The sequence below is a fragment of the Excalfactoria chinensis genome, chromosome 15 (assembly GCF_039878825.1).
Source record: "Excalfactoria chinensis isolate bCotChi1 chromosome 15, bCotChi1.hap2, whole genome shotgun sequence".
Lineage (NCBI taxonomy): Eukaryota > Metazoa > Chordata > Aves > Galliformes > Phasianidae > Excalfactoria > Excalfactoria chinensis.
In genome coordinates, this window is record NC_092839.1 from 3,322,609 (window position 1) to 3,350,110 (window position 27,502).

At 44.6% G+C, this 27,502-nt stretch overlaps 1 long non-coding RNA gene across 1 annotated transcript; it reads right to left on the reverse strand.

Moving 5' to 3' along the window:
- Window positions 1–1,602: 1,602 nt before the first annotated feature.
- Window positions 1,603–26,846, reverse strand: LOC140259317 (uncharacterized). The gene is made up of 5 exons (XR_011905388.1): window positions 26,689–26,846; window positions 23,452–23,632; window positions 19,042–19,138; window positions 6,052–6,151; window positions 1,603–1,836 (listed from the first exon to the last, which is right to left on the reverse strand). It is a non-coding gene; the product is annotated as an uncharacterized lncRNA (long non-coding RNA).
- Window positions 26,847–27,502: the final 656 nt, after the last annotated feature.

Below are 27,502 nucleotides of genomic sequence, written 5' to 3' on the forward strand. Positions count from 1 at the left end.
GCAGTTCTGCAGCAGCAGTGGTGCTGGTCTCAGATCCTAAAGGATGCTGATGGACTCAGCTTCCCACAAGAAGCTGGTTCTGCCATATATGGGCAGCATACACAAGACTTTCCATGTTTCAAAAACAAAGTGTTATTTCTGGAGCAGCTGCCTGGGAAGGGATACTAAAATCTTGCCTAAAAGCAAAAATAAACATTTTCTTGCTATTTTTCATCAAAACACTCTGTGGATATTTGTGGGTTAAGCCTCACATCTTCAGTAGGGTCAGTGTTGCTACTCAGAGACGGGAGAAATGTGGTCATTGCATTTGCTGGCCAAACTTATGAATCAAGACAGAGCAAATCTCATACAAAATCCCAACATCTGTTCTCCTTCATTCCTATTTATCTGTTCTCAACATCTGTTCTCCTTCATCCCAATCTTTCTCATCAGCTGAGACACAGCATGGCAATACTGCGGCTGTGAAACAGCAACTGCTCACACACTGCTCATAGAACACCGCCAACCTTTTTGCTCCTGCACTTTAAGGAGGAAGGTGCGTATCTCCATTCCTATCCAGGGGGAGCTGTACAGTCTCAGGCCCCCATCCCACACAGAGCAGCAGGGTGAGCAGAGCTGGGCTCTGCTGTGAGTGTTGGAACCAGGCTGCGGCAGCAGACAAAACCCAGGGGTTGAATCCTGACATCTGCTCACCAGGCTTGATTGAAAGTGGAGGAATTATATTAAATTACCTGATTACGTGAAGGCTGAGAAATGATAGTAGGTATTACAGCCAAGGCTGAACAAGAGCTTGGCAGTTCCCATCTCTACAGGAGGAGTGGGAGTTTTGCCCTGCTAATAACAAGCTTTGCAAGTTCCTTCTCTTTAGAGAATTTTCTTTTTCTTTTCCTTTTTTTTTACTGAAGATGGAGAAGAAAACATACAAATTGCTCATAATAAGTGGAACACAGAAAAAGAACCAGCTGTACTCGCAGATGTTACAATACAACCAAAGGTGCTTCTCTATTTTCTCTCTTCCTAGAATAGGCCATATATGTCTGATGAATAATGCAAGAGATTTCCTCTATAGAATTATTAGCAGGCAGCCCTTCCTGACCTGTCTTTAATCACATTCAGCAGGCCTGGAAGGGAAGGGAAGGCAACACCATTCTTAGCAGGCAATCCCAGTGGGTACCAGACACCCCAGTCCTTCTCGACTTTAACACTTCAATGTGAGGAAAATCCATGAGCAGCTCTATGAGCTTTGTTCCTCACCTGGGCCAAAGCTTGGATTAAAGTCAATGGATGTTTCGCATCTCAGTTGAATGCAATCAGCATTTACAAATGATGTTTCTAAGGAGAAGCTTTTGCTTAATTACATAGACTTGTTCAACTGAACTCATAGAATCACAGAATCATGGAAAATCCCAAGTTGGAAGGGACCCATAAGGATCATTGAGTCCATACTCCTATTCAGGGATGGTGATGCTTCAGATTCATATTTGTGCACATCCATGGAGATGCAGAGGCCCTCACTTACTTGCAGAAGGCTAACAGAGGTAGATCTGAATTTATCGGCCTAACAGATACAGAGGATTTATTCTGACTGTCAGATATCAATCACTAGCAGTGCAGATGGTGATGTTGCAAGCACCATGAACACTGCGCAAACCTAATGATCAAGGCTGGAACTCAATCTTTTCCCAGAAACTAATGCAGATGAAGAGATTAAAACAGAAGAGTTTGGCTATGCTCAAAGGGATTCAATTTTTGCAAATAAAAAAGGTAGATGGCCACTCCTAGTCCATCCAGTGCAGCTCAGTCCAGGAGACAGCAAGCTGCAGCACCACAGGAGCACTGTGCAAAGCAAAGGGAAATTAAATGTGAGTCCTAGGCAGGTGTCAGAGAACATTGCAAACCCAAGTTCCCATTCATCAGAAGATCTGATTACCTTAATGCGCCTTGTTTAGATACATTTCTACACACATAAATCAAAAAGGTTCTGCTGTGCCTCGCTGAGCTGTTGCAGCAGCCCAGCAGCTCGCCTGTCCTGCACAGGCATTCAGCATGAACACCATCAGCCCACAGTCTGCTGCCATCCCTCTGCCCTCCCAGCCAGCCTCCAGGCCCTGGTCTGTGCCTCAAGGGCACAATAGCTCACACAGCACCCAGGCAGCAGGAGGGTGGCTCGCAGCATTGAACCTCAGCTCCTGAGGCACTGGGCCAGCTCTGGCCAGTAGAGAGAAACCTTGAGTTAACTGAAAATGACATGTTTTGATTTGGCTTAACATGCCGAGATAGTTTGATCTGGATCCGCCAGGCAGGAATGATGTGTTTCGTTCAAATCTTCTTGACAAAACAGAAATGTCTATGTGTTTCCTTTAAAATCAATTTTTTTCCATGGAAAAAATTGATCTTTTTACAGAAAATGCATTTTCTGCATCCAGAAACAGTTGAGTACCCCTAATTACCACAATGGTGAGTCTGATAACAAACTTCTTGTGAGCTCTAGTCTGAACTACAGTAAAGTCATTTTCAATCCCCTTACTCACAGCAACCCAAAGCCATAAAATGGTGTAAAATAAAGCTTATGGAGAAGCACTCAGAGCCCCTGCTCACTGCTGCCTACAAACTGGGATCGACAGACACAAGAAGAGCCATACATAAATGATGCTCACAACTGACCCCAAGGCCCCAACAACAACCACATGCAGCTCTGCTGCCAGCACCCCATTTGTTCTTCCTGTTCCCTTATTTCCCTCCCAGGCATCAGCAGAAAGATCAGAAGAAAAAGACGTGCCCAGGTTGGAGGAAGGGGGGGGAACTGATCTTAAGTATGTCTTGAAAAATATAAATAAACTTTCCCACTCCCATAATGGTTCATATATTTGTCAACTGGTCTTTATGGGAAAGCGGTAAAGAAGATTTCCAGTGCCTCGTAGTGACATATATTCCCAGTGAGGAACCAAGTTTGAACCAATTTTTGAGTTTTAAAATATTGGTAGGAGGGATTACCATGGCCAAGAATAACTGTGTGCGGAAGGAAATTGATTTCTGTCCTGCTAATAATTTATTTTACATTCTTCATCATCATATTCCAAAAAGCACATATTCCACAGCAATAAATAGTTCCAAGGACTCTCCTCATTTACTCTCCCCACTGCATTCTTCGGACTTGCTTAATTTCATAGCCCAAAGCTGCTGTGGGATTTGGGTGAATATCACATTGTGCCTATTAGAGACAAGAAGCCATCTGAATGGCGCCAACATGGGGCATCCTACCATGACAGCTCCCAGCGCACCCTATAGGAAGCGTTCTCCTTAACAAGCATTTTAATTTGGCCTGTCTGTGTAGCATTCAGGTGTTTCTACATCCCTTCCATGCCAGCTTCTGCTTTCTGTTCCACTGCCATCCTTATTCCTCTGGGTAGAAAACCTCAGGATGGAAATCCTTGATGAACTCTAAGCATTGTAAATTCATGTTCAGTTTATTGTTAAATACATGCCTGATATGAAAATGAAATGGGATTTAAAGACGTTACTCAATTCTGAGCTTTTAAAGCAGCCCAGAGAAGAAATGTGGGACGAACACAAAACTTTGTGACTTCCAAGTGAGGTCACAACTCCATTGGCCACAACTTGAAAAGGCAAAGGATGCAGCAAATTAGGGCTTTCTTCTTCCATATCAATTCATATGCAGCCACTTGAATTATAAAAAACAAGAAGGCGATCATCAATAGGGTGAAAACTGCCCCCAAACAGCTCACTTCAGGGATGAGCTCAGATTTTCCTGAAAGGAGGATGGATAGCTATGGGGAATAGGAAAAAACTCCCTTGAGCACGCTGTGTCCTGAGCGTTGCCTCTACCAGCAGTCCATGCCAGAGAGCCCTCATTGGGCAGAAGGACCCAATGACCTCCAACATAACCCATTACCTGAGCTTTTGGGGACCTGAAGCCAGATTGAGCATGGAGTGGAAGGCTGCATTCCCATGTAACTGAGGGCTGAAGTTGGTGGAGGTGACACGGCCCCAGGATCTTAGATCCCATTACCTTCTACCACAGCAGACGGGATCTGCAGTACAGCCTGTCTAGGAGGGCAATGATGGATGTACAGGTTTGAGGCTGGGGATGCTGCAGTCTGCTGCTCCCAGGACAGCTGAGCCACAGAAAGTGTTAACACAGCTCCCGCACTTCACTTTATGCTGTGAAATGAATGTTATTCTCAGGGGCTGCAATAAGGTTGTAACAAGCTTAAATACTTCATTAATGAGGGCTCTGTAAGTACCACAGAGACAAACAAGATTTGAGAGGGGCAGAAGCCTTTGTGCTTTCCTCTTCTCCACTGGGGAGAATTTCAACTCGCTGTCCAATTTGCAATTGCTAACAGAAAATTTTGCACATGGAAATGGATTTGCTTGCGCAATTTGTGCCTCCATCTAATTGTTTTTCAACTTTGCATCCTGGGAAGAATTAGCAATTGTGTTTTAGCAGATCTCTGTTTTTAATGTCTTTGAGTTTTGGGGGGATTTTCTTCATATAATATCCCATATGCTCTGATTGTTTTCAGGGGAACACACAACTACCTGTTAAATCACAGGGTGTATGGGAAATTGGTAATCACAGCCTGAACCTCTGATTAATCAGCTGAGGCAAGTTTTGGGTCAGCTGTGGGAGCACAGGTGAGGGTAATTCAGCTGTGCTCCCAGAAGGGGTAGAGCTTGACTCCACCTCTCCTAGATCCCATTTAAGGGCTGATACCACTAAGGCAGCATCTCTTTCTGGAGATTGCTCCTTTGTGGAGTTTGTTGTGGTGAGCCTCAATGCTGGTGAGTATCCATCTTGACTGAAAGCCTCAGCACTGGTGAATCTTTTCTTAGATACCTTCTGGCTATCAATTTACTCTGTAATTACAACTATACAGAGACCTTAAGAATGAGATAAAAGGGATATATCTTTAAAATGTTTAGTCTACGATGGCAGTAGAAAAATCTTGATCTATTTAAACTGTTACGCTTAGAAATAATGTTGTGTCTGTTTTTTGAAGTCCTCTTAAGTTCTCCTATTTGGGAGAGGGTAAAAATATCCCACCACACCTGGTTACCTCAGCCATTTCCAACAGCCACTGTCTCCTGAGAAGAAGCGTTGCCTCCTTAACTGCTTTGTCCTGATGCTGCCCAGGTTGGTTATTTTAGGATTTAGGCAATGTACCCCAAAACAAAGAGAAGGCTGAGAACTGGAGGTGCTTGTGTATAGTGGAAGTGCAGCTTGCCCCTTGCTGCAGCACTGCAACGTTCATCCCTTTGGTTTTGCTTCCACAAAAGCCTCCCAACTCATTTCCTTCAAGAGAAACTGTTTTCCTTTCCATGGTTCTATTGTAGGCTTGTAATCAAAAGCAGGCTTCTTAAAACTGAAGCCTGACCCTAACATCTGTGCCTTTCTCATATCAGCGAAAGCAGGACATGAAGTGCTTTAAATCAGAGCTTCATTCTCCGGAATAAGGAGGATCGTCCCTCTCAGGTCAAAAGTCACAGATGGCAGATGTTCAGTTTTATCCCCTTTGGCCATTGGCAATGGCAGATTCAGAGCTGCGACAAAGCGCTAAGGCTCCACACCAGCTCTTAGCTGTGGGAAATACTGGCTGTCTGCTCTCATTCATTCTCTTGAAGCAATCTTTAATCTTCCCAAAGTCTCCTTCAGGCTCTCTGTTCCACGGCTGCAGCTAGAAGAATGGCTTTACATAAAATCCAGAGCATGGTGCAACCTCAAGGCACTGAGTGAAAAAGTGAACACAACAAGTTTAATAATAGCAATCAAATAAAAAAAGGGAACTACCACAAAATTGAAGTGGTTACCGAAATCCCCACCCATTGGAGCCATTTGTTCTGCTCATTCCTCTGAACACCAAAGCCCGAGTCCTGTAAGTCCCGTGCTTCTTCCCTTCATCCTTTTTCCTTCCTCAGTGAACTCTTCTTATTGCAAGAGAAGCACCAGCCTTGGACTCATCGAGCTGCAGGGTCTGCAGCAGGTCATGCTCTGTATGGCAGCTGGAAGTTCCCATCCATTCCGCCTACCTCCATTCTGCTGATAGCCAGTCTGTGATGGAGTTTATGACCACAGTGTTCCAACCACCTTTGCCTGAAGCTTGGATTGCCGTGAGTCAGGACTTCCTGCCTACAACAAAAGGGAGCAGACCTGTGAGCTCTTGTACACACCTTGCACACTCTTCACACACTTGCCTGAATAAGACCCTGCTGTGAATATTGCTACTGTCCTTAGTTTTAAAAGCTAACTTGCTTTTCTTCCTTTTCTGGCAGCCCCAATGAAGAGCTAAACAAAAGCAGAGAACAAGGGTTTGGAGAAATCTGCAGATCTTTTGGAAGGACCAGAACAGACCCAAACTGCTAACCAGACTCCTGGAGTCATCTGAGGTGAGACAGAATGAGCAGAGATGTCATTACTCACAGATCCCTCCTGATGCCTTGAATAATTCATAGCAAACATGGGGACATGAGGAACAGAAGTCCCATTAGGAAACACGTGGCGTTGTTTTTGTTCATTAGGGTGAGTCACACAACACACATTATTACATAAAGCAGGGTGTCTCATTAATTACATCTGTCTGGGGGCTATAGTGTACCAGTGCCTGGAAGAGCTCTGGAAGACTCAGTCCTTGTCCTCATCATTTCATAAAGTCCTGCAGTGCCTCTTTATAAAGTGGCACTTATAAGTGGCCACCATCACTTCCACCCAGCTGGGCTCTGGCTCCCAGCACCCTCTCTATGGCTCTGCCTGTGGGTGCCAATGTGCATTCCCCAGCAAGGTCCCTTTTCTGCCAAACTGCATAACAATATATGGATCTCTTCTTGCTCACCCACAGCAAAGCACAGAGAGGGAAAACCCACCCTGAGCCAAACTTGTGTCGTTGCCATCCATGCTGAGGAAACAACAGGCTGAAGGAGGAGCTGTGATAAAATGGTGTTTGGAATAGGAGGCAGTGCTCCACTGTGGCTTCCAGGAAGAGAGGAAGCGGAGCATTGCAACAGCAACTGCCAGCATCTGCCCATGCAGACAGGTGGTGGCTGTGCCTGCCAGCTGCAGCAGGGACCTCAGGATCCACTCTTCCTTCCTAACACATACATGAGCATCCAGGAAGGCCAGCCCTATTGGCTCAGACAGCAGTGCAAAGGGGTGCAGTGCCATCCACTTCACTTCTGTCACCTGCGGGCCCCCAGATGGGCCTGAATCTTATGTAAGTAAGAGAGGGTTGCCTCAAAGCTCCCTCCCACCTCTTCATCAAGGAAAGCTGTTATAGGAGGCATACCCTGGTTTGCCCCTCCACAAACTCAGATTTTAAGCCCCCTGTGGTTCAGTTCTATGGGCTGGAGTGAAACCCCCCACATCCCTTAGAGCCCCCTTTGTGTCCTCCTACAGCACTGCAGGTGAGGCTGTGCCTGGTGGAGGATACATGTACCCTGCAGTGATGTAAGACAGAGCAGAGACAGGAAGGGGAATTCAATTTTGCTGTTCAGTGCAAAAGAGGATCACAGAGATCCAACGCTAATGTGACCTTCCTGAGAAGTACTCAGCCCTGTGCTTGATTGCATCCAGATCACCAGAACACTGCTACCAGCAGCCAGTGCTTGTTGCCTCCACAGGAAAAAAAAACAGGATTTATTGGTGGGGAGAAGGGAAAGGTCAGGGAACATCCTCACGTTTTGCTCTTTAACAGTTAGTCCTTGTGACTATATCAATATGCAGCAGCAAAGACAGGAACAGATGATCTGGAACTCCCTGCATTATTCATTCATGGAGAAAGAGGAGGCAGCTATTGTGAGAAGTATCTGCTGGCATGTTTAATATACAAGGCTCTAAACCTCAATGCACTGCTGCAGATGATGCTGTATCAAGATGCAGCTAACCTATTGAGAAGTCCCACACTGAATAGAACAGGGTATGTTTCTTAAGTTCAAACACTCCAACATACTCCAGGATTGGAAATAGGATATTAAGAACAGGTTGGGAAAAAGGAAAAAAGAGAAAAGGTGGATTTGGGGAGAGGTGAATTTGAGAGCTCTACCAGCTCCCAGTTGTCCCAGTTAGGGCTTCATCCCCCATGAGACATCTTTACCACCCCACAAAACACTGCAGCACATCTCACCAGTGGGAAGTGCTTTCTTACTCCCCCTTGAGCTCACAAGACACCACCCACTGGTGCCTGCCTTGCCCAAGATGAGCAGCTCACCCCAGCACTCCAAATGCCAGATTCTCATCCTGTCATTGCGTGAAAAAAAAGTCTATACATAGCTCCTATTTGCCTTCTGGAAGAGGCTTTCGTCCTCCACCTCACGCTCAGTCTCATGACTAGGAAAACAAACAGATTCCTCTACAGCAGCACAGCAGCAGAAGAAAGAACAGTGAGATCTTCCTCCTCCATGTACGCCTGAATAAGCACTCCGGGTCACTGCACGGCCCAATGAAAAAGCAATGTGGAGGCAGTGCCCCAGGTTTTGTAGTAACCAAATCATAAGAAGACTTCATCCTGAACTCTTCAGCATCCAGTGACTAAGCAACATGTGTAAAAGCATGCCGTAATGCTCACAGACACAAGGAGGACAAGAGACATGGGTTTTCTCCTTCTTCTATAATAGAATTATATGGTCTTTAGTTTACCTTGCCATGCAGGCACATTAAGCATGGTTTTCTCTAACGCTGGAACATCACAAGATACCCGAACAACCTTGTCATTGTGATTTTGCACATTTTTATTCTTTTGTGTATCCATGAGCTCTGACTGCGGTAAAATTTCATCTCAGCCCACTGCCATCTGGAGCAAGGTTCAGTCTCAGACACAAACGTATTGGGAAAGGATATTTCTGGGGAGTGGTGGGAAGGTTAATCATGAGAATGCTTAGAGCTGGTGATCTCTTTCAGTATCTCACTGCGATGCTTTGTATGATCTGGATCCATCAAGACAGATTAAATGGAAGGACAGAAAGAGCTTTGGGATCTGACTGGTACTGGGGTCTGCAAATCCTTAGTTGTCACAGCATAAGCACTGTCACTGCACAAGGCAGAGAACAGAGAGGAGAAGAGGAAGAATGATGCTAATGATTTCTCAGACCCATGTCAGGCAGCCTGTTTACTTCTGCCGGGCTTAGCCAGAGATGTTTGGATGCGTTTATACGACTTGACATCCACCCCTCAAATAACAGATCCTGCATCCCCAAAAAGGCCAGACAGACATTATCTTCTGATGCTATTTCCAGCATTGTCCAGCAGACACCACTGGGGAAGAAGAGCAGCTGCAGCTGGGGTGGGTTTACAAGCTGTTACTGGCCTGCCCGTTCCAGGCGATGCCTGTCAGGTCTGCGTGAGCTGGACTCCTGTAATCGGCCAAAGCTGTTGTTTGTTAGCCCCTCGCGGTCTCTTGACTTTTCATCTTGATTAAAGAGCACGCCAAACGGCAGGATTAGCAAGGCAGAAGTCCCAATCCTTTTGCTGCTCCTGAAATCCAGTCGCCTGCCTACCGCACACGTGCTCATCCTCGGGGCTACCAATTAGTGGCACCAGCTGCTAGCCTGGATGCCAGGGCCAGGAGCTATTAGTGCACAGACCATTAGCTTTAAAAGGCATTTGGAACTTCTGAACGTATTATGGTTCTTATGACTGACGGACAGTACAGCCATATGTGGCTCACTGTTTTTTCTGTCAGTATATTTCTCCAAAAAAAGTGTTGTGTTATCGGAACGATTTAGGTGGAGTACTTGGGAAGATGTCTTACCAAGAGGACTGAGTACTGCATGCAGTTGAATAGTTATTACCTGCTTTAACTAAGTTCACTGGCACCCTTCCTCTGAGTTAGGAATGGCGACGGGTTGCTTGAACGGCTGGATATTGGGACTCTATTTTTAGCCCTGCCATTTGCCCACCTAATGATTCCAGGGAAGTCATTTCAATTCTTTATGCTTCAGCAACCCCATCTGTAAGATGGCAATGATGAGCCCATACCACAGGACTTGGAGATCTATGCCTGTAAAACAATACAATAAAACTTCAGATTACCATTACTGTCTAAAGCCAAGGTAAGGAGGAAGCCCCATGGGTCTCTGCATAGTTTGAAGCAGTTAACTTCATGGATTCTTTATCACATCTTGCATTCCCACTTGCACGTCACTTGAAGCCAGTGACAAGAGATAGAGAGAGAGCTCCAGGCTGATCGCTCTGCACCTTGTGGCAGTGGTGTAGACACAAGGAGACCACTTAGTCCCCTCAACCTACAGGGATGAGCCAGGTTGCAGAGCAGAGCATTGACTCAAAACCAAGTTAAAAGTCAGACTGCCTTACCCGCCTCAGCCCGCTGCAATCCAAGCACAGAGAGATGTCCCCATTACTTTCCCAGCTTTTTGTTTAAAACAGAGCTGTCATGGAATTTGGAATTCAAACACAAGATCTCTTCAAAAGTCTTTAAACCAGATTTTATAATGTGATGTTCTGATGAAATTTCTGGGCCTTCTTGCTTCATACAGCTGGCAAATACCAGCAAAGTTCTCTTTATCATTGTTTTTTTTTAATGTTTGAATCTTATTTCCCATAGCTGGATTCTTGCAATGCACACATTAAATCAGTAACGTGCAAACTGGTCTTTTTTTTATCTCAGGTCTGCCAGATTTTCAGGCTCAGGACAGTTCTTCTGTCATGTGAAAGGGCTCTTCCCTTAGTTAGATACACGTGTCCCTCTACTTACCCAGATGGTTTCCTCCTCCAAGCTAGAATAATGTATTTAAATTTATCCAATGGCTTCCATGACTCAGATTTCCCATAGCTGGAAGGTTTCTAGCCGTCCTCTGCTCCACCTGCTCAGATGTTGCTCACTGGCTCACAACCTGCAGTGCTGTGCTTCATCAGTGGAGTGTGACTGGTGTTGGGGCAGGGAGAGGCTTTTAGCTATTTTAGTCTATCACAGAGCAGTTCTAGAGCAGCTTTATTTTCACATAACCCGTAGTCTATAGCTGTCAACTATAGCTCACAACTTTGCTGTCCACATAAACAGATAATTTTCTGGTTTGGACAGCAGGACAGAAATGCAAACCTTTGCATACTGGTGTTTCATCATTTGCCTCCATTTCTTTAAGACATCAGGCAGTGATTTCAAACAGCACGTAAATGACCAAGACACATTCTTTACTGATGTTCACTGGGGCCTGAGATCCTATGCTACACAGACCATTTTGAAAATGCCACCTGGTGCCTTCCAACTCACAGGAGCCCTTCTGTAGACAATACATCTTTGGATAAAAGCATCCCAAATGATAATGATGTTCAAGAAATCCTTTGAAATTGGTGGCAGGCATGAGTGGTGGCTCATCATAGCCTGGAGCAGCTGAAAGCCAGACACAGGAGAAGCAGCTGAGGAAGGATGTAGTGATATGATTAGGCTCAGAGAGGGGAGAAGCTAAAGAAGAACAAGGGCAAGAGGATGGATAGGCATCAAAGTTGCTGGGGTAAGCTGTTAGATTGGCTTTAAAAAACATATGTTGGAGTTTGAGAAGGGAGAAGAGTACTGAGCTACAGGGTTCTGTCCTGCCATCATCTTCCAATTGGCTATTCCCAGACAACATAGAAGTCCCAGGGCATTTGAAACCCCTGTTCTGGCTCAACCCAGACTCCATAGGGCACTAAATGCACAAAATTCAAGCAAGAACCTGGTTTGAGAGAAGAAAAAAAAACAACAACCAGCAAAGTCTTTGCCTCAGTGGCCCAACAACATTCACAATGTGGCACAGCTCACTGCAACCAGGCAGGCTGTATCAGCCACCTTCTGAAACATCAACAAGCTATGTGGTGTCTCGGAGCAGCAACACAAATGAAAGAGAAATGCACATTGGAAAACTAAGCCTCTTGTCATAGAAGACAACATAGGGAAGGAAGATTGGCAAGGGCAAACAGTCAAGCAGTTAATTACAGAGTAAATTAACACTCCAACCATATACATAATCAGACAGGAAACATTATAAGCTTAAGCCAGCAGTTTCAGTAACAAGATTTTGACATAATTCCCATTTATCATCGCTGGGCTTAAGCAGTGAAGTTCTGCTTGAATGTCTCAAAATGGAACTGTAGTCCCCTACAACACTCACCAAAGCCCTCATGCTTAACTGGGCTTTGAGGAACAGACACTGAGCCAAATACAGGAGGGCAACAGCACCTTCAAATCACTGCTAATTGTCAGAAGCATTTCACAGCAGGGCTCTGGGCTCAGCACAGAGCAGGGGGTTGTTCTGGCCATGGATCAGGACTCTAATGGGAAGATGACCCTGATGTCATTTGTAACAAAATCTTGAGATAAACAAGGACTTTTCCATGGTAAATTGTTTCACAATTTGAGGGCCGGATTTGTAGATGTGAACGTACCAAAGGCCGTGAAAATCAGCTAGAGAGATGAGTGCTGTAAACAAATAAATAATCAGTCCCATCAATTTTCAAGTTCAGAAAAAAGGAACCTCAGTATAAATTTCTCACAGCTCTTTTGTGCCTCAGTTCTCCAACTGGAAAACAAGAGGATGGATGATGCTTCTGGGTCATTCTTCAATAAAATCAAATCCCAACTACAAAGCTCAGGCACCACAAAGAAGCACAGTTAGGGAGCAGTGAATCTGAATCCCACACAGTGTCTGTGAAGGACCTAGAAGTACAGGGAGATATTTGGCTCACATAGCAAAACATCAGAAGAACTCGCTTGTTGCCAGCAGTCACACACGTAACCGGCTGGGCCAAATTATAGTTACATACTGTCTGTTAGACAGACGTGGAATGAAGTGGAGGAAATATAACATAGGTCCGGAGCAAAACCCAGAGCACCTGATCCCTGATGGGTGTGTAGAGCTGGTGCTGATGTGGGGTCAGCATTATTCTTCCCTGGGGCTGGAGCTTCCATCTTCACCTGCAGCATGCTGGGTGCCAGGTGGCAAGGAGCTGCCTGATGGAGAAATGAGAGTCAGCACATAGCACCAGGCTCAGAACCATAGCAAGGTGCCAGGGGGTGCACCCAGAAAAAGCCCAGAGGTTGGGAAACACATCTGCAGCCCTCTGGTGCACTGTGAGGATGGGTTGTTTTTCCACAGCAGCAGCAGCAAAAGAACCAAATAAAATCATTTTTCATTAGTTGAGAGGAGCCCTCAGCAGCCTGAGGACAAGAGTGTGGTTTTTGTCAGCCTGCCTGAGGAACATTTAAGGCTTTCAATATCAATGTGTCATTTCCAAAAGCAGCCCATCACTGGGGTGAGTCCTCCAAGCAAGCCTTCATGGCTCTTAGCAGTGTGTCAGTGCATTCCTCTGTCCCTAAAGCAGCTCCCTAGGCTGCTGGCTCTGGCTGCAAGTGCTGGGACCACCTTAGCAATGGCAAACCCATGGCTGCTGCTAATACAGTGAGTCTGGACACACTGCCTCAAGAGCTGCCCGCCCACATAACCTTTCCTCACAGACATCAAAGCACAAAGTACAGCAGGTTGGAGATATTGGAACACAAAGCCCTGTGTCCCATAAAGCTATAGTGGGTCAATGCCAAGAGATTGCTCTTAGGAATATGAAGCAGCAGCTTTGGGGCCTAGAATGGTATAGCTTGACACTACTAGCTGTTCCTTTTTTCAGCTGTTGTTGAAGCTTTTTATGTCTTATAAAGGAATTTTACCTGGATTCACTCTTAAGCTGTGGTCATGCACCTCCCTGAGAAATTGTAATTGGATTTTAACCAATTTGCCAAGGCCAAAATAGCATCCTGTATCTCAGATACAGACATTTCACCAAGTAATCCAAAGACTGCTCTATTTCTCTGTTGAGAGGAAAGGTTTTTATAACGCTATGGATTTTGCTGGCTTTTAATGATAACAGTGTAAGATCAGATTTGGCTCAGTCTCCCACACTTGTGCTTGGTGTTTTTCAAGAATCAGCAGGGATCAGCACACAAGGGCTGAGGATGTGGCCATAGGACATGCAGGGTTCAGGGCAGGACAGCCAGGGTGCCTTGTGCTCCCATCTAACCCCTGCTAGAGGCTGTTCTGTCCATCAAGCCACCGCACAAGAGAACACAGTCCCTGGTGTCAGCTGCGCCAAGCAAACTAACCCCATCAAAAGCTCCACTTTCTCCAGCCCTACCTGAACGTGGCCCGGAATTATTCACAAATGAGCTGACAGCTTTGTCTCAGAGGCAGCATACTGGAACTTTGCAACTTCTCTGTAATGAGTTTGGCAAACAAGGTAATGGCATGCTTGTCCTGCAGGCTCCATTTGTCTGTGCCTTTCCCCAGCAGGCTGATCTGGCTCTGTCCTCCAAAGTGGCCGTATGCCAGCACCATCCATCTCTCACTGTCTTCTGGGCTGCACAGGCCAGGTTCCTAATAGACGTGGCCTGAACAGATCCCACAGGCAACTAGCAGAGAGAGAGATGCTGCTGAAAGATGAGTGAGCACCGCTTGTCCTTTAAAGGCCAGTCTTTCTGAGGTCAAGGGATGAAGGGGCATGAGATCACCATGGCAGGCACAGACACAGAGAGAAGAAAGATTTTCCATCTCTTAAAACAAGAACAGGGAAGGAAGTCCACACTGCCCAGCAGGCAAAACTTGGCAGGGTTCAGACTTGTACATTGGCAGGATGCAGGAAGGCACGAGAGACAGAATGACAGAGGTGGCCAGGACACGCAATTCTTCATTAAAACCCAATGAATTAATGAGTTACCAAGGCCTTTCATATCGATCAGCCCAGAAATGCCATTTGGGTACGCTTTCAAAATGCTTGCATTTAAATTTCCTTTTTTACATCTGGGATTTGTGATCAGAGTTTTATTGTCATCATTAGATTCTACGGCTTCAAAACGTTTTGGTTTGTTTGTTTTTAATCTGCTCTTCTTTGCTTCTACTTCTACCAGCAAAACAGCATCCACACTAAGCAAAGCCTTTCTGAGAATTGACACTTCGGGACCTTTAGCAAGGAGGGCAGAAAAAAAATCAACAAGAAATCAACTTTAAAAGCAAAAATATCAATCAAATCAATAAAGCGGAAGATGAAAGAAACAATCCAAATGGCTGGAATTAAGTCTTGATTTCACCTGAACTTTCCCCAAGTAGAGAATCTCCCTCAGAAGTCAAGCATGAAGCCTTATTTCATATCTTCCACAGTAACCTTCAGAGTTCAAAACACTCATCTGCTCACCCCCTCCACGTCCCCTCACAGCAGCGTTTGCAAATGACACAAACATTTGACTATGATCTGTGCTCTCCCTAACGCAGCCCAGCCCGTGCCCGTGCCTGCTAACAATTTTCTCTGGAGCAAGTTCAAGCACAATTTGCTCATGCTGGTATCTATCTGTCATCGGATGTGTCAGCTGAATCTCTTTCAGCTCGGGTGGGGAGGAAAGAGACAAAAGGTCACCTTCTACATACGGTGTGTTCTCCAGGAGGCAAGGAAGAAAAGGAGAAAAAACGAGTTTCCATCTACCTGACAGGAATCAAATGCCTTTTTCCTTCTCCCCTTGCATTTCATTCCACGCTTGCAGCATGGCTCAGTGTCTCTGATAGCAGATGGGAACATTCAGGACAGATGAAAATCATTCCTGAGCCACTGGAGAGCCAGGAAGGTTAAAACACACAGCAGCCTGAAAAGCTGCAATGTGTTCCATCCACCTTTGAACCCTGACAGTACCTCAGCTCCAACAGCCACTATTAGCACCACAGTTATGTTTGGTTCATGCAGCCACAGTGCTTTCAGGAGCTGTTGGTTCATCTGCCCCAGCTGAAGTCACGCTGTGCTGCTTGGACCTCATCCTCCTGTGGGAGATGCAAGTAAGATGACCTCAAGTGCAACTCTGCATTGACAAGGGTTTAATGTGGAACGACACCTTCCTACTCCTTACAGGTGCTCCCAACTGTGTCCCATCTTTCTGCTGCCTGCGAGCAAGAACACATGGATCTGTGAACCTGTCCCATCATGCTGCAATCTGGCACTGCTTCCACCAAGTGTGCCAAGAGGGGATGTGCTCACTGGGGAGAGGGGATATCATGGCCAGACAATCCACTCAGGTACGGGCAGTAACCTGCAGCAACTCAACAGTGATGAACATATGCTCTCAAAAAGGGCCGTCTGGGTTGTAAGGACGAGAGATGCCAAGGCATCCATTGCCTCTGTTGGAAAAAATATACTATCTTGACTGTAGTTAGGAATGGAAGGATTTTTGCCTCCTTAAACCCCTGATTACTATTTTTTGTTTTTAATTAGCATTTCTGTGTCTCACACAGTCAAAATGGATTCTGGGGGAAAAAATATACATGGCACATTTATTTTTTTATGAAAGAAGCTGTTTGATCTCCAGCAGCAAGTCAGCAAGAGCAGGAGATGAGCAGGAAGGCAAGGAACAGAAGAGCCTAGAGATTTATTTCCCATTAGAGAGTGGCAGATGGAGAGGAAGGGGGCACAGCAAATAATCTGAGTTGGAGCCAAACTGAGGAAAGGCAAAAATCAAATCAAGACTGGATGGATGTTTTGCAGTGAAATATTTCCCCCCCCACAAACAACCACCACTAAAAGAAAGGAGTTTTCTATAAAACAGCATGCTCAGGGACAGCCCCACTTTGCACAAAGTTGTTATTCTTTTTCAGTTAACATTGAGTAACCAACCCAAAAAGGATTAGCGCCACCAGAAAAAGAAGCCAGGTTGCAGCAGGCTTATTTCCATAGAAGACGTGGGTGAAAGCAAAGCCTCGTGTGCAATTCTTCCATCAATAAAATCTAATTTTCCAACCACTTTTAAGGCTGAAGTGGAAAAGAGATTTAAGGAAAAACATTCTCAGGAAAAGCAAGCTGGATGCTATTGACAGCAAACCTGCAGAAACTTCCCCCAGCCTGGATGCTGTTGTTACCTGCCCAACTCACAGAGTCCCACTTGCAGGATAACCCTGTCCTAAGAGACAGCCTGCTGTGTAGAACGGGGATGGGCTTCTCTGTCAAAAGCACTTTCGTTTCTTTTCTGTCCCCACTCATATATCCTCAATTAATAAAATGTTTTGCCTCTCCCTTCAAGCCTTGCCTTGCTCTGACAGCCCTCAATAGCTACCGACATCCAAAATAGCCTTGCCAATTTGGGAGCACAGCAGAGGTCTGGAGCACAAAAGCGCTGCACCCAGGCTTGCAGAGGGACGCCTCTCAGAGGGACTGAGCATAAAACTGATTTTCATTAGCATGAGGACAGGCTGACAGGATGGACCCCTTGCTCAGCCCCACTCCAACCCTACATTTATTCTGCTGTGCCTCAAACTGCGCTGCCCAAGCATCACATCCTTGATACTCCTTGTTGCCCTATTAGATCTTTTTTGAGTCACTAAAATATATGGGCAAACACCCACACAAGTGAAATCTAGCAAGACGAATTTGGGGGTGAAAGCACTTCTTCACAAGATGTTTGTTACCAGCACAGCAGCAGTTGGTACAGGATAGACATTTTGCAGCACACCAGTGTGCAAAGACCTGGGCTTGGACTTCTAGCAGCAGCAAGAGCTGTGATGGAGCTGCCTTGTAAGAACCACCTTAAGGCAGTGAAGCAATGGTAACGCCAAGCTGCCATTTGCCATACAGCCAAACTAAGTGCCTTTCAGTCCTTCATAAATGCATCTTCTGAGCATAAGCCTCTCACGCTAAAAGAGAGGAAATCATCCTTGCACTTTAGGAAGAGAAATGACTCAGATAGCCCCAGGCAACAAAGATCCAAGCCAATAAAGAACAACAGTGTCTGAATGCCTTTGGAAAGGCATTTGCTGATATTTTTTCACATGTAACATTGCTTTAAGCTCCAAAAGACACAGAGGTTTATGGCAGCTCACTGGGAGGATGCTACTCTGTTATTTCTTTCCAGCACATCTTCCTTGTATATTTTAGAGATGTGGGGCCAGCTGGGGGACGGGCTGTCCATAGTAGCCTCCAATGCAGTTCTCTAAACAAAATGGAACCAAAACATTGAAACACCATGGGGTGAAATCTGGGCCTAAGTCCATAGGAACAAACTCCTGCTGGTTTCCACAGGCTCACACAGATTCTGTTATCACTACTCAAACATACAGGCTCAGAAAACCTTATCAGGATGGATTATGCTCATGCTGTCCATCATTCTGTCTGCAGTTCCATCACCGTGGTAAGAGGTCAGGTAAGGGCAGAGGTCCTGCCAGCAGCTCTGCTCTGACAGGGAAGAGGCTGTGGCCTTTTAACCTTCTCTACTGACTATAAGATCAGGTGAAGGGCTTTCTCGTCTCATCTCCTGCTTATGTGGGATTTCTGACATTTCTTTCAGTATGAAGAAGCACTGTAAGAAAGCCCTGTCTCACGAACGTCACATTTTTAAATGAATGTACCCAAACTGATGAGATGGGATGGACAGAATGATTCTCTCTAACCCATACACGAGAGCTCACCTTCCCTGCTCTCTGAAACATCTGCATGAGCTGCTGTCTAGAGAGCAGGTCTCATCTGTGCCCCTCACCCACCACCCCTCATCCATGCCCTTCACCCATCAGCCCCACACTGGAGTGAGACAGCCTGACCTGCTGCTCCTTCCAGCCCAGTGCATCGCTCACCCCCAGCAGCAGCCAGCCAGAGGATTGTGCAGAGGGGGCAAAGGGAGGACCAAGCAAAGCTGTGAGTCACGCCTGGACGATTCCAGAAGCAGACAAACCATCTCCCAAGGAAACAGCCTCCTGCTTCCCTGACCTGACCTGTGACAGTTGCTCATGCTGGTAAAAACAAGTACTTTCTTCATCAGATATCTGCGTGACATCCACAGGGCCAGCAGTGCAAGTGCAGTTTGTCAGGGCCTTGGGTGCACTGGAGACCTGTGGCAGTGCACTAAAGGGACTAAACAAAGCATAGTCCAAAGGAAAATTTACTGTGCCTCATGTCCTAACCTTTGCTGGTGTTAAATGCTGAAGTCATTGGTTGGTTTTCATCATCATGACCAGGCAAAACTTACCTCGACTTTTCCTCAGTGCTCATCTACTACTTTGGACACAAAAATGCGTGGCACTTACCATGACGGCTGTCCAGTTTACAGGTGTGGAATAGCCCTCTGATTCCATATACACCTTCAGTGGAAGCCATTCTGTGTCTCAGCCCAGTCAGCAGGTTCTGAAAGTAGCAAACAAGTACAAAGAGATCATGGAAACCAGTACCGGTGATATATTTGCAACTCAAAACAAGAAGACTCTACAAAGTCAAGGAAATATCTTCTAAAATGAAGAATAATTCAATTTTTATTTTCTCATCCACAAATGTATGTTTTAATTATGCATTTTTAGAGCTTTATGCTTTCAACATCACCAGCTATTTTGTATGTTCCAGTATCTTTACATGCTGTTAAAGTCACATCTGTTCTTTTACTGACAACTAATACCTTATTCCATTAATATTCTTATATTCACCAAATAGACATAAAATCTCTCATCTCTGCACAAAATGTTCTTTTAATGGCCTCTGAAGTTCTGCTGCAGGCAATGTTTTGCAGGTGTACAAGGGAGCTGGGAAACAATTACAGAGAGCTGGGACTGCCAATGCTCTTTCTCTGGAAGAAAGGAGGATTCCAGCACTCCATCTGCTGTAACTCGTCTTCCTTAGAAGGAAGAATGTTGCAGGAAAATAACTGAGCGAGTTCTAAAGTATCATGAGTTTCGTCCCAAGGAATTTTGTTAGGAACTTGTAAAGGAAACCAAAATCCCACGTTCCACCTTAAATTTTGCCTGTAGGTTTCACCCATCTGTAAGGCTGGTTTCACAGAGTTTTACACCTTTGGAGCAGTGTCTTTGTGGCACCATTTTCCAAAGCAGGACTGCAAAATCTAGCTGAGCCTGAACTGCATAAGGAATTCAGGTTTGAGCACACCAGCAAGGGGCAGAGGTACCTCAGAGCATTACCCGTGTAAGAAATGACTCTGAACTTTCTGTGCAAAGGAAAAATGGGGATAAACTCGTGGGGTAAAATGTCACAAGAAAGGATACTACTTAAATCACAGAAACTACAAGAATAGTCTGTGTAACGGCTTCCAGTTTAGCAGCTTGTGAGCTAGGAGTACTCAGGGATACAGAGAGAGCCAAGTATGCAACTTTGCTTCTAAGATGCCGTGCTAACTGAGCCCATTTTGCAAGAAAGGACTTTCAAATTCTATTTAAGAAAGGAGGTGATACTGAAATCAGCTTCTTTGTGAAATGCAGCTTAGTATGAGTTTGACTAAATACCCCGCTCACTGCCAGTCAGCAGCTTCAGAGGGGTTCCTGCAATGTTTCCTTTGCTTAGGGCTTTCTTAGTTAAGGAAGGAAAGTAAAGCAATGAGATCAAGGGGTCTTCATAAAGGAAAAAAGACAGGACCTTGCCAAGGAAGTGTTAGAATTAGCAATTCAAGACGTCCATGCTAGACATTGTCTCTGATAGCTTTTCTGCTGGACTGCATTTGGACTTTGCACATCAAAAGTTCATTGCAAGCAGAAGGTAGGACTGACTGGAGGGAGGTGTAGTATCAAAATCCTTACTTGTCCTAATTTCATGGCTAGATCTGTGTAAGAATGAGAGCCATTCTGAGAAGCATCAGCACAAATAGGCTTATTTTGTTGTGTTTTTTTTTTTTTCTTAGGGCTTAAAACTTGACATATTCAATCAATTCTACCGCTTCTGTTGCATTGTGGATTAGTTAATTGCAGAAGCGAAAATGTGCGCCTGATTTATTATGTATAGAGCTTTGGAAAATTACAAAAAGCAGGAACCTAGACAAGTCATCCAACTCCTCTCTAATGGCCTTTAGCAACAAGGAAATGAGACTAACTATAGAAAAAAATGCAAATAAAAACTACAACACATGAATTCAGGCCTCTGCCTCCATCACAGAATCAATAAGAAATACTTCAGTTCAGACAGTTCGAAAGTTTAAAACCAAAACTGGAGAACAAATTCCAGTTTTTCACATCTATATTCCTGGCAGCAAGGAAATGTTGCTAAATTCCTTATCGCTCCCATGGCCATTTATATCTCCCATCACTCCACACAGGCTCAAGTAGTTTTGGACAACAGTTTAGAGAACGACTCTCCGGAAATTAGAGGTCAGGCTTGTTTGGGAGACAGGAGGATCCTGAAGTCTTTTCCCCAATAACAGCATATAGTTGTCAGGAATCATTTGAGTTGGAAGGGACCCTCAAAGGACATCTGGTCCAAGTCCCCTGCAATGAACAGGGTTACCTGCAGCTCCATCAGTGCTCAGAGCCCTGCCCATCCCAACCTTGGGTATCCGTAGGGATGGGGCACCACCACCCCTGGGCAGAGCCAGTGTCTCACCATCCTCACCGTCAAAAACGTTTTCCTTATATCTAAGCTAAATCTCCCCTCTTTTAGTCTGAAATCACTTCCCCTTGTCCTATGAGAGCAGACCCTGCTAAAGAGTCTTTTTTACAGCTCCTCTTTAGATATTGGAAGGCCACAATTGAAAGATCTGTTGAACTGAACTCGACCAAAACGTAAACTGGAATTTATGACCAGTCCAAAGCACTTTGCTTCCTCCCAAACGTTTCTCTTCCAGGTTCCAGGTTCTGTCCTGCTGTCCTGTTCAAACACAGCAACAAGCCCCGTTCCACAGGCACCTCCATCACACTACAGAGCGGGGCTGAGCAGCAGCTGCATGAGCAATTCTCTTTGGGAATGTTTCAGACACCAGATCTATTCAGGATAAAACATCAGAACTTGACGAGTTTGACTGTGATACAAGCTGATTCTGAGGAATCCATTACACAGCCATCAGCTTGTGACAACTCTTGGCTTTTAAAGAGTGAAGCAGTGGCACAGATCTACATGTAGTTACCTAAACTCAAATCCCCTTTGTGGCGAAGCATCTGATAGCACAGTAAGCATAAGTTTAGTGCTAGGAGAATGGAGCTCAGACAAAAACAAAGCTTTCAATCACTGCATATGCCTGTACGCATCAATTTTCTACACTGCTCTTTGCCAATTAATACTTCCAGAAAAAGCACACCAAGGAGCAGCTTTAAATCTCATAGATTTTGTTTGATCTCCTGCCCTGATAGACTTCTTAGCATTTTAACACAGGTTTACGTGTCCAAATATTTGCCTGGATAAATAGATTTAGAATAGTTTGAATAAGCTGCACTTTCTCTCAGGAAGCTGGGTGAGTCAAATCAGAAAAGAAATATGTATCTTGGGAAAGATCAACAGCGCAACCAGACAGGAAAATGAATGCAGAAGTTGGCACTTAATTGATCAGCGAGGATAGAAATGCCCAACCTATGCAAAACATGACTAGTCTCTGGAGTCAAATAAAACTTGCCAAAGGATACATTTTCCCAAGCTTTGTCACTGCTAAAACAATTTGTTCCATAAAAATATGAAATATGTGCTTTTATATATTTATATGTGTGTGTGTGTGTATATATATATATATTTTAATGTGAAACACACACACACAGTTAGAAACCTGCCATGCTGGAAACACCTCTGGAATCATTACTTACATGTAAGATGCAGTAAATCCAATATTGCTTACTCTTTTGTTACTGTGCTCTCAACGATAGGAAGAAAAGGAATAAAACAACATAAGCAAGAGAGGGCCTGAGTTAATTCTGCATATCCCAGGATGCAGGTTGTCCTCACATGCTTCAGAAATCCCAGCATAGATATAGCAGGTTACATAGATCAATTGCACGCATACAATTAGGGAAGCAAAAAGTGATATTCCCACCATTAAATATAGGTTGGAGGCTTAATAAGGCACAAAAGTGAGGGAAATTAGAAGCTTTTAAATTGAAGTTATTATGTGCTGAAACAACTGCCAGAAATTATATGCTAATGTCATTCTCCTGCTTTTATTCCTCTCCGGTTCAGCAGCAATCCACTCCCCTAAGTCTCTTCCTACATCTGCAACTGCTCCCGTCTCACAAATTTATCACCTCTCCCTCTTTTGACAAGGGATTGTCCCCCAGCAAAACACACCATCCTCCCCTCAAACACCCCGAGCCCAACAACTTCACCACGGATCCAGCAACCTCTCTCCCTGTGGTATCACAGCATTGCGCCCCCCAGCACTTCTCCATGTCTGTGCCACAGCCTGGCCCATTATCTGAGACTTTCCTCCTACAGTAAACATCATGCTAGAAGCATTCCCAGCCTTGCCTTTTGTTTCCGTAAGAAGGAAGTAGTAAAATTCAATTAAGGTTATTGCTTTCTTCCTCCTTCCTGATTTGCTTCGGTTAAAAGTAAACAACAATCCAATGCTGGTCAAGTGGAAACTCAGGGCAACTTCCATTGGATTCCTGCCTCTAGGAACACAAAGAATAAAAGAAACAAACTTCCAAAGTGAACTAGAATGTAGGACTGCCTGGGAATAGGGCTGTTAGCACCTGGAAACTGCTCAGAAGAAATACAATAAAGATGTCCTGTAGCCCACTTACAAGCACACTGCGCTCTCCTTAGTCACGCTGTCCCAGATCCCCTCTGCAGCCACAGGTAATTCTGGCTCTGCTGTCTCTAAAAATGGCTGATGTTCACGAGTCTGCAGCATCAGACAGGGGCAGAGGTTTAATCACACTGATATCAGTAAGCACAAAAATGGTTCTATTTGAGGTGAAGCGCCTGTGGAGAGAGAAGAAAATTATACAAAGATTTACAGCGAACACAGGACTGAGGCGAAAAGCGGAAAGCCAGAAGTTCTCAAGCAATAACGGGTAACTTTCCTGGCAATCAAGACTTGCAAATCAAGTCCACCTCCTGCCCTGGTGGCTGATTGCCAGGAACAAGTTAATTAACCATCACTAACAAACGCACGTCTGGTCTAGACTTTAACAACTCCGCTGACACTGGCCCCACCGCCTCTTGGCAGCCTCCCCTGCCCAACCTCCTGCAACTGCCCAAAGCCAAATTCATCCTTGGGGAAAGTCTATTTCTTTAGCCTGTACCAGGAATGTTCGCAGCCCAGAAAGTATGCCTTGGCAACCTCCCCATACCCTAAATCATCACATCTTTCTTCTTCTCCTTCCTCTCCTTCATGCGAACGATCTTTTCATCTTCCTCCAACCACCTTCACGCCAAAGACTTACAGCCAGCATCTCTCCTCTTGCAGCTGATCCTTACAAGCACTTATTTTATACGTTGCTCGCTGAACTTTTTCTAGTTCACGGGCCTTACTTTAAAACTATAATTCGTAAAATAGTCTAATTCTCCAAACGGTGCTGAGCTGAGTGGAATAATTACCTTAGTTGTTTTAGGCCTCTGCTGGAGTCCAAAATTATACACTTGGAAAATTACAATTGTTTTATCTTCTTCTTTTCTACTTTTTTTTTTCGGTTTCACAAGATGTGTGAAAGACAGGTTTTTATCAAGGACACAAAACCAGCCAAAACTATAATTACCACAGGCAGGAAAAAAAAAAAAATGCAGAGAAAAGATGATTTTATGATTAAGGCACTGGATTAGAAATTCAGAAATTTAGCTTCTCTTTGAACCTCTGCCAAAATCTCTCTCTCTAACCTCTGCAGAGTGAGTTAACTCCCTTGTGCCTCACAGAACACACTTTGCCACTTCCTTGTTTGATGATCGCTGCTGTGAAAACACGTTCGTTCACCTTTGTGAGATGCTCAAACGCACCGACCATCAGAAAGCCGCAAGAATTGGGATGGTTTCAGTCATCCGACTGCGTTTAATCACCTCCTGTCAAAAGCACATTGCACCTTTAATCACAAGCACGTGGGATGGATCGGCATCACTCTTGAGAAACAAACACCACGCTAAAGGACAAAGAAAGAAAGACTATAAACACACCCATTCCTAACAGAAAAGATCTTGCAAAGCAGTACATCAAATACCTAAATGTAGATGTGAAGTTTAGCATCTGCCCATCACCTTCCCCTCAGCACAGGGATCAGCTCAGGTCTCTTATAATTGACCAAAAATGTCAATTTATAATCCACTGGAGTTCTACCAACTCAGGAGCAATTACAGAAGCTTCCACACTTGCATCTTGATAATGAGAAAATGAACAACTGAATAAAAAAGAAGAAAAAAGAAGAAGAAGGGGAAAAAAAGCTACTAAAGATACACAGCTAGTTTTCAAAATAACCTTAAAAACAGGTTGCCAGACATGCTGGGACATTCACTGTGCATCATTCTCAACTTTCAGAGTGAATTCCATTAAAACATCTTAGACTGGGGAGTGAATGAAATGAGGACACAGGACCAGACTGCATCTCATGTGTGAGAAGGGACCCCCAGCCCAAGCATGGCAAGCTCAAGGGGGTCTCATCTCTTCTCCTCCCAGAGCACAGAGGCCTAGGAATGGTGCTACATCAGCCATCCTCCCTGTCTTTTTCATTGCTTTAATAAATTAAGCCAAGCAACAATAGAGATGAGAGAAAGCAGGACAATGTGGTAAATGTAGCAGAAAGAAATTTGAATTGTAATGAGGAGAGCTAATCAGAAAAAGAATGGACTATAGAAAAAGCACTAATGAGTTTCTAAATAAATTCAAAAGGTTAATATTGTTCTATCTAACAAATACTAGAAGAATCCTAATGTGAAATGAAAGGCCTCACTCCAGTGCCCCCATGGCCACGTGTTACAGCCACAGCCAACCCCACCGCCAACACCTGGCTGGCTGCTGCCATTCCTGCTGCCCAACACGGGCTGCCTGGGCTTCCAACCAGACTCACATCTTGGTCTCTTTGTTTCTGTACTTGAAATATCCCAGTCCAGCAAGTCCACGGACAGACCCTCTTTCACATGGAGGGATTGCATCAGGTTTTTGTGGCAGATTTATGTTAGCATTAACCAACCAGCCACTAGAATATAGTTTGCAAACTATGATGGGAGAGCGTGTCTGAATGCTGGCTGATGTGGTTTTTCAAGTACAGCTACATACACTCCTATTACCATCTGGATTGTCAGGGTGAGGAGAATGCCCTGCAGATGCACTAAGGAAAGGGCAAGTAAATAGAAAAGTTTATAGAAATAAAAAGCTTGCAGGGCTTTTTTTATTTGCTTGGGTGGTTGGCTGTGAGGTTTTCTTGTTTGTTTGTTTGTTTTTAATTTAAGTGATAGCAGTAATTCAAAATGCAATCTAAGACCTTCTATATATAAAAATCAAAAGTGAAAACATTCGGAGTTCTTTATGCATTCTATTGCAAAACGTGGTAAAAACGGTGTGCCAGTCAAAATATGATTTTTCTTAAAGTGAGAAAAGCAGCCCATTTCAAGAAAAAAAAAGAAATATCCAATTCCCAGGAAAGTAATAGACTCACAGGCTTTTCATAAGAGCAGAAGATCTGCTCAACCATTTTCTTGCTTGAAGGAAGGAAATCGTGCCATTATAATATTTTACTCTGCATTCAAAAAAATCTGCCGTGACATCATTCTTCAGGGAGAGATCTGTGTGTATTCGTGTACATGGCTGCCCATATGTCTTCTGAACAACAAACAAAACATGGAGGAAAGAGGCAAGGGAACAGCACATCCATCTTCTCCCACTTTCACAATGCCAGGAGATGAGTTAGGTGCAGTCCCAGCGCCGCATCACCTCATTACGATCACACTGTACCCACAGCAATAGATCTAACTGCACACATTGCTGCTGGCGGGGTCACAGGGATCCTCCACCCCTGAAACTTGCAGAAAACAAAGGAAATTAAGACACGTACCTTTTATGAATCATCCTTCAGCCAGTATGACGCTGCTGTGCCACAGCTGACTATTCCATGTACTTTCAGGGGAGTTTGCATATTGCTACTCAGCCATTCACATCCGCCACAAACCGTTTTTGTTCAACAGGCAGATTAAAGACTCCAGCTTTCCTCTTCTCCTCCTCCTAGAAGGGGAAGTGAGAATTTATCCATCACACTGAGTGCCACCAAAGCACAAACACTGACTAGAGGTTTTGGCAGAGTGCAAGGCGAAGACTAAAAGCCAAAACCCTTGGATCCAAGAGACTACAGAGACAGGACAGCCAGGACTGTTTGCACATAACCCTTTGAAAGCCAGTGGAAATGCCACTTAACCTCCTATCAGTTACATGGAGCTCAGAGCTCCTCAACATTTCCAACCCAAACCACGAGGGAAATAAGATGGAAATCAGTAGAGCAACTCATCCCCTTGAATTCAAGGTGGAAGAGTCACCCGGATGGATGTTCCTGGCACTGCTCTGTAAATGGTTAAATTCTTTTTGTGACAAGGGGCACTGCAATGAAACAGCTAACTGTGGATAAACAAGACAGTTGCACAGCTCATCATAACCTTAATGATCCTCTCTAAATCATGCAGTCCCATCACCTAGATCTATTGGCCACATTAGCAGACTGCTGAGTGCAGGAAATGTGGAGAGGATCATTTTTAAATGATTTTACGTGCCGTGCTCATTGGGAACCCTTTGAGATAGAATCTAAAGCAGATGGTAGAATGGGAAAATTATTCACATTAATTCTTCAGCAGCCTAAAATAAATAAAAAAATAAATGAA